The 13,986-nt window shown below is 30.3% G+C and overlaps 1 long non-coding RNA gene across 1 annotated transcript; it reads left to right on the top strand.

Annotated features, from left to right (window-relative positions):
- The first annotated feature begins 346 nt into the window (after positions 1 to 346).
- Positions 347 to 672, top strand: LOC110882811. The gene is made up of 3 exons (XR_004869615.1): positions 347 to 363; positions 456 to 552; positions 625 to 672. It is a non-coding gene; the product is annotated as an uncharacterized LOC110882811 (long non-coding RNA).
- Positions 673 to 13,986: the final 13,314 nt, after the last annotated feature.

Genomic DNA, 13,986 nt, shown 5'->3' with positions numbered 1-13,986 from the left:
CACTCTCTCCCCTAACCGAAATTACCCTACCTTCGGTTTCATCACCATCATAATCTTACACCCTAAGGAGGAACCAGATCATCCTGACAATCATGTCGAACTCAATGGCTGCATCTCTGACTGGATTCTCTGCTGGCCTGTCTGCTGTAACAGGTATTATTCATGTTTTCCGTTACATTTAAACAGAACTGATCCAACAACTGGAAAAGCGACAGAGGCTATTGCGGATGCTTCAGTTAGTGAGCATATCAGGACTTCGTTTAAGGAAGCGGGTGTCGGTAAGAATCTTTTTTGGCTTTTTGATTATGACAGCGAACCCATTCGATTAGGCGTTGTTCGCGCTTTTGAAAGGCTTTCAGTTAGGTGGAATCTCTTTCTTTCTGATTAAACTTTTTTTTGTCAAAGTTTACGAGTATAGTTTCATTTATAAGCACGTTTTTATTGTGTAAATGCAGCAATGATGTTTGCCAGAAAATTCAAGCTGAGGGTGTTTTGAAGCCGTTAATAAGATCACTGAAAAATTCGGATGCTTCAGAAAGTTCAACTCATATGGTATAACAAATATTGTATTTTACCTTTATATGCATTTATTTTGTGGTATTAATGATTCTATGAAAAATGCAGATCCTGAATATTCTTGGCCGGATATTAGATCCCACTAAAGAAATGAAATCAAAGGTCAGCATCTTGTGATCAGTTATAAATGTTGGAATGAAAAAAGTTGCAATAAAAATAAATTTCATTTGTGGTCAGTTTGAGTTAAAACTACGTATTTACACTTTAATGTTAATATATAAAGAGAATCTTTCATATAAAATGTAACAGGCCTTTGCATCCTAATTTGTATATTGTTACAAGAAGCTATAGCTGGATCCTCAAAAAGTGAATGTTAATGGTGGTGCTATGGTTATTGGGCATCTTTTGGGAGCTACGGGCAACTTATTTAATTCCTAAAATAACCCTATTTGCATCCTCTCACTTATGCAGCCCACCCTCAACAACAAGCTTTTCCTTTTGGGGCTCAACTATGGCAAGTGCAATCTCGACCGGTAAGTATTTTATATTATTCCAAATTTGAATCTCCTATTTTCGAAATTTTGAGTTGTATAATTGGGACTACAATATATCACTAACACAACCTATTGTTTTAGGTAGTTTTAAGGTTCATTATTCTTGAAACGTAACTAATTAGTGAAAGCAATCTGACTTTTTTTTTCCTTTATTTGATAGCTTCAGATTGCAAACGTCAAATCTCAAACCGCCGATTCATTGGTAAGAAGATCTAAAGCTGGTTTGAAACATTTAAAAATGGCATGGAACCGACTTTAACAAGTATAAACTACCCTAAAACAGCTAAAGCGGTATGTTTTTGTCGTATGCCTTGCTTATCTTAGGCCCTCACTTTGTAAGCGTCTTCGCCTAGGCGATAATCATCTGATATGCAACTGCTAAAGGACCTGCTAAAGGAAAGACTTAAGGTACATGCCTTTCATCACCTTAACTCGACCCATTTAACTATAAGTCGGATGATTTTGGTTTTTTTTCGTTATTTTTTTATAAGTTCTATCTGAAAATGATGCAAATACCCATGACAACTGAATGTATGCAGTGCTGTTTTGCCTAAGATGAAGACGACGACCACGAGAACTGAATGTGTGCAAGGCTGCTTAGCCTAAGATGAAGTACCTAATAGCACGCCTCGACAACAACAAAATTTAATTGGTTTATTGACTTTCTGTAATGTCTTTTATGCACAACACTCGATTTAACTAATTACCTTAGAAACGCTACTGGCGTCTTTTGATTATATTGGGAAAGTTGCAAATGAAAAATATAAAGTTTATTTTTATGTGTTATACACATGTGTCAGTGTGTGCGTATAGATTACGGATTCTGTTTTATAAGAAGTTTTTTTACTAAACTTATTAACTTGAGAAATGCTATGGCCTTCTCGGATTATACTGGGAAAATTGCAAATGAAATATACATCAATTTTGTTTTTATATGTTATGTACGGAGGATCGTTGATTGTATTTCAGCTGTTTTATGAAAGGTTCTTTAAAGAATCGATTCTCCAAAATTAATTGATTTAAAACTCTTACCGTCAAGTTTATGCATTAACAAAAAATGTCTTGGTTGTAAGATTAGTTAAAGATCTAAGATTTTTTTTTAAAGTGGTTTTGTTTCACCGTCCAGTTACATATACATATACGAGTGGTTTCTATGTAGGATAGAGAATATATGTATATTTGGACTTTGGAAAATGATACTTATTTTGATATGTGTATGTGTATGTGCGCACGGTCTAATTTGTCTTTTATACAAATTGAACTTTGTTTTTTTTTTGTTATTTGTTATTCAGGACATTAGATCATCAGTGAAGAAAAGTTCAGTTTAACCTGCATTCAAGTGACCGCGTCTTGAAACACCATCAGTATTGCCAGCATATAAGGTATGTACAACTTTACTTTCATGATTTCTTTTTTTTTTTGACACTAATTATTTACTTTATAGAAGTATTTCAGTTTGATTTGATTTCCTTGAAAAAATTTTTGTTATCTATTTCTCTAGGTATATATTACATAGACTATCAGTGTCAAAAGTGATTGAAGAAATCAAAGCCGCCGCAATCCGTTGGGTAAAAAAAATAGATCGAAATAAGTTGTAATAGTTTTTTGGCTGTGTCTTGGTGCTTTATTTTGGGTTTGTATTGTACTATGGCTAATGGATTGCCTCCATGTACTGTAATATGTTTCTTTTTTTGAGGATTCTATACAATTGGTGCTTGCTACTCGCAAGATTTCTAATGATATTATGTTGGCCTTTTAAAAAAAACCTGGCTCACGTTGAAAAAAGACTACATTTGGTAAGCGAAGTTTGAACGAGAGAGAATACACTCTTTTAGATAGATAATTGTTTAGATGGCAGAGCAACTTTATAACTCTATAGCCAACACATTAATATGTCATACATTTTGTATCATTTTAAGTAAGTATTCGCCACAAGTTATCTGCGAAGGCATCTACTTACAAGGTGACAAAGATTAGTGATTGGGAGTCATTTGTGTTCCTTAGGAACTACTTATTAGTGCGATCATATCTCTTGCTATATCTTATAACTATTCTACTCATGATATTATATGCAATTGTAGATTCGCAGACCAACTACGTATGGGTTGGCCGCAAAGGGAGAGTATGGAGTTATAAGAAATGTTGAAGGATGAACTTGAGGTCAAAATGGCTTTTTCATGTTGCCCCACTCTCATTGATATATGGATGTCACTTTGTTTATGATTTATGAAGTGAAGGATATCAAATTTTAGGTGTTTGTTAAATCAAAGAGGACTTGCATCTATAACATTGGATGTGGCAAGGCGTTCTACACCTGCCGGACTGCGCTCATGTTACTTTTAATAAATTATTAATGTAACATTATTTGTCTTTTTCTTGATATTCATGTACATAGTTTATAAAGAAAACTTTATACCTAATACCTAATGATGCAATTCATTTTGTTACTAATTTATGTCATGTTACTTTATTTGTATTACTTTTATTAATACACTTATGATTAATGTAATTTAAATTTTCCTACACGGGTTGGCCTAATTGAAGAAACATAAAAAACCCAATTCAAAATGAAATATGATACTTCCTTTATAAATGTTATTGTTGATTCTTTATATATTTTGTATTTTATAATTCAAAATTGAATTAAGTCATTATAAGTTAGTCAACCGTAATATTGGTTTGTTAATGGAATTTAGATTTTCATTTTTATGAATTGATTTTTTAATTAATCAATTCTCTAACTAATCGGCCATCTATTAATTAATAATTCAATAATTCGAAAAAAATATGTTTTTGTAAAAGTCACTGAAATATTTGTTATAAATAATTCAAAATATAAAAATCACATCTTTATATTATTGATAAGATATAGATGGTTTAACATTTTGAAAAAAGTGGAATATTTGCAATAAGTTTGAACAAATATTTCAATGGATTAATTAATTATATTAAATAGTAATTAACCTATATGTTATACTCAGTAATCCATTATATGTTTCACTCCTTCATACAATCCATTATATTCCTTTTGAAATGCTACTCTTTGAGATTTTAACCAACCTAAATGCTATATCAATTCATCGTTTCAAATGTGTATCCAGTGACGAGACGGGCTATCATCCTTTCATCTTGGTCTGAATCATTCTACATACGTAGAACATTATCTGGTAATATGTTGAAAATTATATGGTAATTGTTACCATTGATAAATCACATTGTTTGCATATATTATTATATACGATTAACATTGAATCATATTATATATATCCCACAAATTTTATACAACAGACCATTGTAATAAAATTAATAAAATATTAATATCCTTAAAAATAGAGCGACCCGTGGGTACCACGAGTTATAACCTAGTTATTATATATTAGGTTATTTAAAATCGCTTTTTTTAGGACGAAGTGACTATCCTTTTCACGAAATTTTTATTTATGTTTTGCTATTCGGTATATGTTTGCCGTTACTGACACGCGTTTTGCAGTCGTTGGGTTCCCGCCGCAACGCGCGGGCGGAAAATCAACTAGCTTATTTTAATAACATCATATCCAAAATATCTTAAGAGGGTCCCCAATGTTGGGGAATTTCAGAAAACCGGATAATCAGAGAGGCGTGTAATCACTCTTTGATCAAATTATTTCGATGGTTCACCCGAATAATTCAATCGGATACAACTCTGATTTCAAGAAATTGAACCAGGGTATGTTGTTTTGTGTGCGAATTTTTGTGAACCAGAAAGAGGATGATCAAAAACTGTATGAGAATTTTGGTGTGTTTTGTAGATAACTGCCTCTGGCAGTTATGTTCGAATTTTAATCAAACTGCATTAAAAATGCCTTGACTTTTTGTCTAAAAATTTATGACGAATTTTCAAAAATTTTATTTTCTAAGGCATTTTCTATAAAGCAATTTAACTAAAATAAAGCTCGACCCCAGCCAGGGGTTGCCGCCCCTTGGACCCTGCTCCTTGGGACGCTGCCCTCGGACCCCCGCCAAGGGGGCGTTGCCCCCTTGGAACCCCCGTAGAGTACGGGCTCCGCCCGTACACTTCGAATTATAATAATTCAAACAAGCGTGCACTCCCGCACCTCCTAACTTGCTTGATGTGTATTATTATTCGCTTTAATCACCAAGTCAAACCCGATTACACTAAAATATCTAACACCCAAGACCCAAATGGCCAAATGCATAACTAACGACGTTGATGAAATATTGAATTTTAATCAACTTTTATTTATTAGCAAGATTTATATAAATAACACATTTTTATTCAGATGTATTGATTGGTAAACAATAAGTAGATACTTAATTTTGGTTTATTTATGCTTTTAATTCGGTAAACAATAAGTAGATACATAATTTTGGTTTATTTATGCTTTTTTTCGGACGGCTAGATCACCCGGTTAGGTCTTTGGTCTTTGATCACCTAGGTCATGGGTAGGAATTTCACGGTTGGCATATTATTGCCAGTTTGAACCGGTGTCACAGTTCGTCCCCCGTAAGATTCAACTCAGAGACCTCCCGGGTAGGAACCCCACATAAGTAGGTAAACATTCCCACCTCCCTCCAAACCAATTGGTCTGCGGATCATTGGCGTTTATTTATGCTTTTAATTTCTTGTTTTAACTTTGGTTTTATGCATTTAAAACTTTTTTATTGAACGCCATGTATTTAAAACTCAATTTCCATAATATAAATTTGCAACAAATTGTTGCATTATGTGTTGTACCCCTTGCTTGGGGGGTTTTTCAAAAAAAAATTGTGATTTTTCATTTTCAACCCAAAAGTGTTAATCTTTGTATTTTAACACTTTTAGTTTGTTTACTTTTAATCCAAAACTTTTTATCTTTTGTAATTTAACCCAAAACTTTTTTATTTACAACTTTGGTCTCCATACTTTTTATCTTTCGCAAGTTTTTCGTTTTACGTTTCGTTCTAAATTTTACGAGCTAATACGTCCCAACGTGTGTGTATGGTTCAACGTTTTTCGTCTATTTTTTCACATTTGACAGGTATGTTGCAATGTGTCTACTTTCCCCCTTTGGCAAGTTCGCTACAACGGGCGGATCATACATTGACTTAATTATTCTTTTCTACGTTATTTTGCGAGTTAACACGGCGCAACGTGCGTGTGTGGTTCAACGTTTTTGCGTCTATTTTTTTTTAATGTAACAAGTTCGTCGCAACGCGTGTGTCCTAAATCGACGTAGTTATTTTTTCATGTTATATGTTTCGTTCTTATATTCCGCATTAACACGCCGCAACTTCAGTGTTGGTGGTCGCTACCAGCGGTGTGGCATTGATGTTATTTGGCATAGTTTTAGGCCTCCGCCGCAACGCGAGGATGCTTAATTCTAGTTTATTTTAATAACATGATATCTTTTTTATTGAACGGCATGTATTTAAAACTCAATTATTTTAATAGCATGATATCCAAAATATCTTAAGAGGGTCCTCGTTCCACAAGGCCCAAATGGCCGAATGCATAAAGACGTTGTTGACATGCGTAAAAGTGGGACCGTGGAGCTTGATGTCGGCCACCCAAATAATGGATGACATTCATATCTTCTCTCTGTACTAATAAACAAAAATTCTTTTTGGACACATGTCATTCTCTGGTAATTTCTCACCCTTTAATTTTTATTTATCTCTTTTATAAAATAACTAGGTTATAACCCCGTGTATTACACGGGTTGAATAAATAAATTTTACATACTAAATAATAAAATAATATATTTTAAAAAACCTCATTTATTGTACGGGTTGAATAAATATAATTTTATATATTAAATAATAAAAAGTTATATCTATAAGAACATGTGTACGGGTTGAATAAATGTAATTTTATATACCAAATAAAAAAATTATATCTTTAAAACCACGTGTATTACATAGGTTGAATAAATGTAATATTGTTTACCAAATAATAAAATAATACATCTTTAAAAAACCTCATTTATTACACGGGTTGAATAAATGTAATTTTATATACCAAATAATAAAAAAAATTACATCCTTAAAAATATGCGTGTTACACGGTTAGAATATATGTAATTTTCTGTACTAAATAATAAAAAAATATATATCCTTAAAAAACCTCGTGTATTGTACGAATTGAATAAATCTAATTTTATATATCAAATAATAAAAAGTTATATCTTAAATACCTCATGTATTACATGGGTCGATTAAATGTAATTTTGTATAGTGAAAATAAAAATATTTAATATATTAATACAAAGTTTGGTTTTCGTGATAAAAATAGATTATTCTATTATTGTAAAATTTGTTAACGATGTCTCAATAAATTTAACCCTTTATTTAAAACTCCGTAAATGTATAAATGATAAATAATATTAATTAATTTTATTTTAAGTTTCGTAAAATCAATTTGATACCAAACTAAACAAAATGTTCAAATATAATTAATTCAAACAAATAATATTATAAATGAGAAGGAGATTAAACTAAATGATAATTATCGATAAGATATTAAACTAATAATATTTAGTAGGAGGGTTATCTATAATATAAGATATTCAATTAAATAATATTTAGTATGAGAGTAATCTATAATTAGTTAGAAGAAATTAAACTAAAATAATAATTAAAGTTAATTACATAGTTAGTCCTTATGGTTTGTACAAAGTAACATATTTAGGTACTAATAGTTTAAAATCACATCCTAGGGTATTAACTTTTCATTTTGTAACGTTTGGAGGTATTAACGTTATTTGTAGGTTTAAAATCACATTCTGTTAGTACCTAAGTATGTTATTTTGTGCAAACCACAGGGACTATCTATGTTAATACCCTAGAAGTTAATACCTCCAAACGTTACAAAATGAAAAGTTAATACCCTAGAAGATGATTTTAAACTATTAGTACCTAATTATGTTATTTTGTGCAAACCACAAGGACTGACTATGTAATTAACTCTAATAATTATCTATAAGAGATGACCTAATATGATGACAAGTGTCTCTAAAATGGTTTCTTTTATTATATAGCATAGATATAGATGCATATTTAAATAAAAATTCCGTTAACTAAAAAAAATCCACAATTATTTTATTTATTAAATAACCCATGTCTTTTAATCAAATTTATATTATGTATTATTTTTAATACCATATATTCTAAATTACAAAAGATCGTGGTGTTACAAAAACTACCAAATAATTGTCCTATTCCTATATACAATATCATATTTTAATAGGAGGGTTATCTATAATATAAGATATTAAATTAAATAATATTTAGTATGAGGGTTATCTATAATTAATTAGAAGAAATTAAACTAAAAGAATAATTATCTATAAGAAATGACCTAATATGATGACAAGTGTCCCTAAAGTGGTTTCTTTTATTATATAGTATAGATATTAATTTATATTTAGTGTACTTCTTTTGTTAATTTCAAGATAAATAATTCTGGAATCTAATAAATATTTCAAAATATTATATTATCTCTTATATGAATTGTTTAAATTTATATTAAATTTTATTTTATAATTATCCTTTAATTAATATTAATTACTATAAAATAGATGGCTCCAATGAATGACATGTGTCCCCTAATTGGTTTCTTAAATATTATATTATCTCTTATATGAATTGTTTAAATTTATATTAAATTTTATTTTATAATTATCCTTTAATTAATATTAATTACTATAAAATAGATGGCTCCAATGAATGACATGTGTCCCCTAATTGATTTCTTTTATTATATAGTATAGATAATAATAATATTAAACATCAATTTAACTAAATCTATTTATCTCTTTTGTTTTCATAATTTGAAATTTATTTCTTTTTTAACTCTAAAGTTTCAATCTTTGCAAATTTAAATCTAAAGTTTCAATCTTTGGTATTTTAACCCTTTTGATTAATTTAGTTTTTCACTTCTAATTTCAAAAGTTTTCATCTTTTGCAATTTAACACCTTTAGTTTTTTTTTTTTACTTTCAACCCAAAGCTTTTAATCTTTTGCAATTTAATCTCAAGATTTTTTTTACTTTCAACTTTAGTCTCTTATATACTTTTCATCTTTCATAAGTTCTCCGTTTAACGTGTCGTTCTAGATTTCCGAGTTAACACGCCGCAACGTGCGTGTGGGGTTCAACGGTTTTTCATCTATTTTTTTCCTGTTTGAAATGTCCGTCGCAGCGCGTCTATTTTTTCCCATTTTGCTTTTCTTCTAACATGATATATAACTAATGATTCCCCCCGCCGCAAAAGAAACCATTTTTGGGACACATGTCGCTTTATGAGGTGTTCTCAATTAAAATTTATAGAAGAGATTTAGATGATAAAGATAAAGATAGCTGATAACCATATATTAATTATTAAAATTAAAAGATTTTGATGATAATAATATGGATAAATGATAACCATATATTAATTAATAAAATTAAAAACTATATATTAACGTTTTTATTATTTATAAAGATAAAGAGAGTTTTAATTGTTTATATAAAAGTTTATTATCTTTATCTTTATTTACTATCTAATAACTGATGGGTAATGAAACTGATGACGAACCGGACTCGGTTAAGAATTATTTCCAAATTCTAATCAATCACAAGTAGTTCAAAAGGAGCAAAAAAATTATTGTTAATTCCTCTGATGCTACTATACTAACCTAATCAAATATGAAAGTAAAACTATAACATCATATTAGGGTTATCTTCCAATCAATCACAAGTAGTTCAAAAGGAGCAAAAAAAAAATATTTGTTGTTAATTCCTCTGCTAATCAAATATGAAAGTAAAACTATAACATCATACATGAAAATAAAAAAAATAACATTTTTTCTTTTAACGTTTTCTTTTACTTTTTCCGCTTATTAATAACTGAAAATTTAATCGATTTAACCATGCGTAATACTTAAGTTTCTAACCTATTAATAAATCAATAAAAAATAAAGCAAAAATGTTAACTTGTGTAATACACAAGTTTCTAACCTAACAATAAATAAATAAAAAACAAAGTAAAATGTTACAAAACATCGAAGTTCATTTTTTTTCAAAAACATATCTTGACGACCATATGTGTTAAATTATATTATATTTAATCAACCCGTGTAATACACGTGTTTATTTAACCCATGCAGTACACGTTTTTAAAGATGTAATTTTTTTATAAAGTTATATTTATTCAACCCGTGTAATACACGGGGTAGCAACCTAGTTCTATTATAGAAAAAAATCAAATACAAATACTTTTATTATACAAAATGTACGAACAAGGTGAAAAAGGTAAAAAAAATATGGTGGCATTTTCATAATTATTTATCCGTAGAATAATTATCAAAATTACCCTAGAAATGATCTTTTAAGGTGATTTTGATCTTGTAGGGTAATTTTGTAAAATGTTCTTGTAGGGTAATTTTGATCTTGTAAAGTAATTTTGTAAAGTATCATAATTATCCTACAAATGATCTTGTATGGTAATTTTGATCTTGTAAGATAATTTTGATCTTATAGGGTAATTTTGTAGAGTATCATAACTACTCTACAAGTGTATCAAAATTACTCTGCAAGTTTTAAAATTACCCTACAAGAAAATTTTACAAAATTACCTTACAAGATCAAATTTACCATACAAGAACATTTTACAAAATTACCCTAGAAGATCAAAATTACCCTACAAAATCATTTATAGAGTAATTTTGATAATTACCCTACGAGCAAATAGTTACGAAATGTCACCGCTTTTTTTTTTTTTGCTTTTTTATATCTTTCGTACGTTTTATACGATAAGGTTGTTTGTACATGAACTTAACTCTATATTATTAATAGCATTTGAAATTTGAACATGTTTTTGTTATTTTGTTTTTATATCAGCGAGCTTTTAAATAACATTTGAATTCGAATATATGTTTATGTTATTTTGTGTTTAGAGTTAATTATGTTTTTCGTCCATGTGGTTTATCAGAAATCACTATTTCAGTTCATTAATTTAAAAATTACCAAGATTGTCCTTGTGATTTCAATTTCGTAACTATTACAGTTCACCCACACTAACACCGTCCAGTTATTACTACGTTAGTTTATTTGAAATAACCATAATTCCCATATTATTAAAATTTACATTCCATAAATTAGGAACATATTTATGCATAAGTTGTTATACTTCATGTTTTGGGGGGCTTTAAAAAAAGTTGATTTTTTAATTTTAACCGAAAAGTTTTTTATATTTTGCAATTTTAACCAATATAAATTGTTTTTTTTTTCACTTTTAACTCAAAAGTTTCATTATTTTCAATTTAACCTCACAATATTTTTACCTTCAACTTTGGTCCCTATACTTTTCATTTTTTTTAAATTTTCGTTTTACGTTTCATTCTAAATTTTGCGAGTTAAGACGACGCGACGTGCGTGTGTCGTTTAATGTTTTTTTGTTTCGTTCAAAATTATGCGAGTTAACACGACGCAACATGCATGTGTGGTTCAATATTTTACATTTATTTTTTTCGTTTGACAAGTTCGTCGCAACGCGCGAGTCCTGGATCGACTCAGCGTTGATGGTTGCTGACGGTGGTGTGGCATTAGTGCTATTTAGCATAGTTTTACGCTCCTGCCGCAACGTGGGGGAGCTTAAATCTAGTTAAAATTAAATTTAAAATTAATAAAGAGTTAGTTAGTTTTTTCGTCCATGTGGTTTGTTAAAAATAACCATTACAGTCCATTAGTTTTAAAAATTGACAGAACAGTACCAGTATCCTTCACTTTACTTTTCACCCTCCCCGTTTCTTAAGATCCGGCCACCTAATTTTCCCCATCACAATCGACGTTAGTAGGAAAACTTAAGGCCTACCTGAAAAACTTGAGGGGTGGTGGGCATAATGGATGGTGGAGGTGGTCATCGTTCAAGTATGTGTGTGTGGTGGTGGGAGATGTCGAAGATGGATGAAGTGGAGAGGGTGTGGAGCCAAAGCAGATTATCTTTTGGCTGGATTTGAGGAAACAAGGAGAGCGAAGAGTAGAGTAAAGGATATTAGATAGATGAAATTGTTAACCGCCATTTTTGGTGAGTTGAAGGTGAAACTTGTGAAAGTATTAGTACTATTTTGGCAATTTTTAGAACTAATGGACTATAATTGTTATTTTAACAAACCACGAGGATGAGAAACGTAACTAACTCTTTATCTATTTTAATTTAATTTTAACTAGAATTAAGCACCCCCCACGTTGAGGTTGGGCGTAAAACAGTGTCAAAATAGAACCAATGTCACACCACCACTAGCGACCACCAACACTGACTCGACTTAGGACCTGCGTATTGCGACGAACCTGTAACAGGAAAAATAGACGTAAAAACGTTGAACCACACATGCACGTTGTGTCGTGTTATCTCGCTAAATTTTGAACGAAATATAAAAATGTTGAACCACACACGTACGTTGCATCATATTAACTTGAAAAATTTAGAACGAAACGCAAAACCGAAATTTGTGAAAGGTGAAAAGTATAGGGGACAACAGTTGAAAGTAAAAAAGTTGTGAGGTTAAATTACAAATAATGAAAAGTTTTGGGTTAGAATTAAAAAAACAAACTATGTGGGGTTAAAATTGCAAAATGTAAAAACCTTTTAGGTTAAAAGTAGAAAATCAAAAAAAAAATTTTTTTGAAAAAACTCCCAAAGCATAGGGTATAACCTCATATGCCCAAAATTGTTGCTTATTAAGAGTATTTAAATAATAGGGGCATTATGGTCATTTCAAATAAGCTAACAAAATAACTAGATAGCGTTAGTGAGAGTGGATTGTAATAGTTACAAAAGTAAAACCATAGGGACTGTTTTGGTAATTTTAAACTAATGGACTGAAATAGTGATTTTTGACAAACCACAGGAACGAAAAACGTAATTGTAACGCCTCGCTTTTCGCAGCTTTCCGTTTTTAGAAACTTTGTATCGTAATTCTATTTTCGGAAACTTGTTTCCTTTGTAATCGTATCTCATTTCGAATCGTTGTAAATCCGAGACTTCAATCATAATAAAATTAATCTTTGTGTGAAATATACATGTTTAAACATTGATACATACATTCGTTTGATACATGATTCATGATTCCCATAAACGTAAGTTTAACTCGTAAACAACTATCGTGTATTCGAAACTCTTAAACGTTCCATACGTACAAACACTTGGTCAATTGTTACAAGACTTGAATCCATGTTTTACACTTATTTGATACCTAAAATATATATTATACATATTTGTTTGTTACATACTTATAAATCACATATATCCTTCCTTTTTTTCTTACTTAAAAACATGTTGTTATACATTATTAGGCCTTGTGACATGTTAATTAAACATTATACATCATAAATACATAACATATACCACAAATATACAACTTAATATGTCAAAAAAAAAGAAAAAAATATAAAGATGGCAGTTCCGATTGCAGCTTTAGGGTGTGTTTGGTTGTCTTGTTTTAATGTTAACTACCACCTAATCTTCTTAAATGCACACATAATTCAAACCCTAATTACTCCCCTATAAATACAACACTTTCCCATCCTTTTTACCACTTTTACTAGCTCAAAACACTCTCTAAAACACTCCTAAACTCAGCTGAGTTTCAGCAAGTTCCAGCAGAAAGTTTCAGTCATTCTAAGTGAGTTTTAACTCACATCTTCTTCTATTTCTTTCTTGTTTATTCTTCTAAAACACTTCGATAACCTCTAGGAAGGTTTTCACAAGTTTTCTTGGGCAAACGAAGGAGAAACCTCACCATTTTTTAGGTCCAAAGGGCACTTTAAATTCTGCTTGTTTTTTACTTCTTGTATCTTCATGTTTTTGATAGAAACTTGGTGGAATCTTGTTCCCACCAAGCTCACAACTTAGTCTATGGTTGTGGGTTTGTGTTGAGGTGATTTCCATCAAAGTTTGGG

Source organism: Helianthus annuus, chromosome 10, assembly GCF_002127325.2.
Source record: "Helianthus annuus cultivar XRQ/B chromosome 10, HanXRQr2.0-SUNRISE, whole genome shotgun sequence".
Taxonomy (NCBI): domain Eukaryota; kingdom Viridiplantae; phylum Streptophyta; class Magnoliopsida; order Asterales; family Asteraceae; genus Helianthus; species Helianthus annuus.
This window is presented reverse-complemented; position numbering and strand designations above follow the sequence as displayed.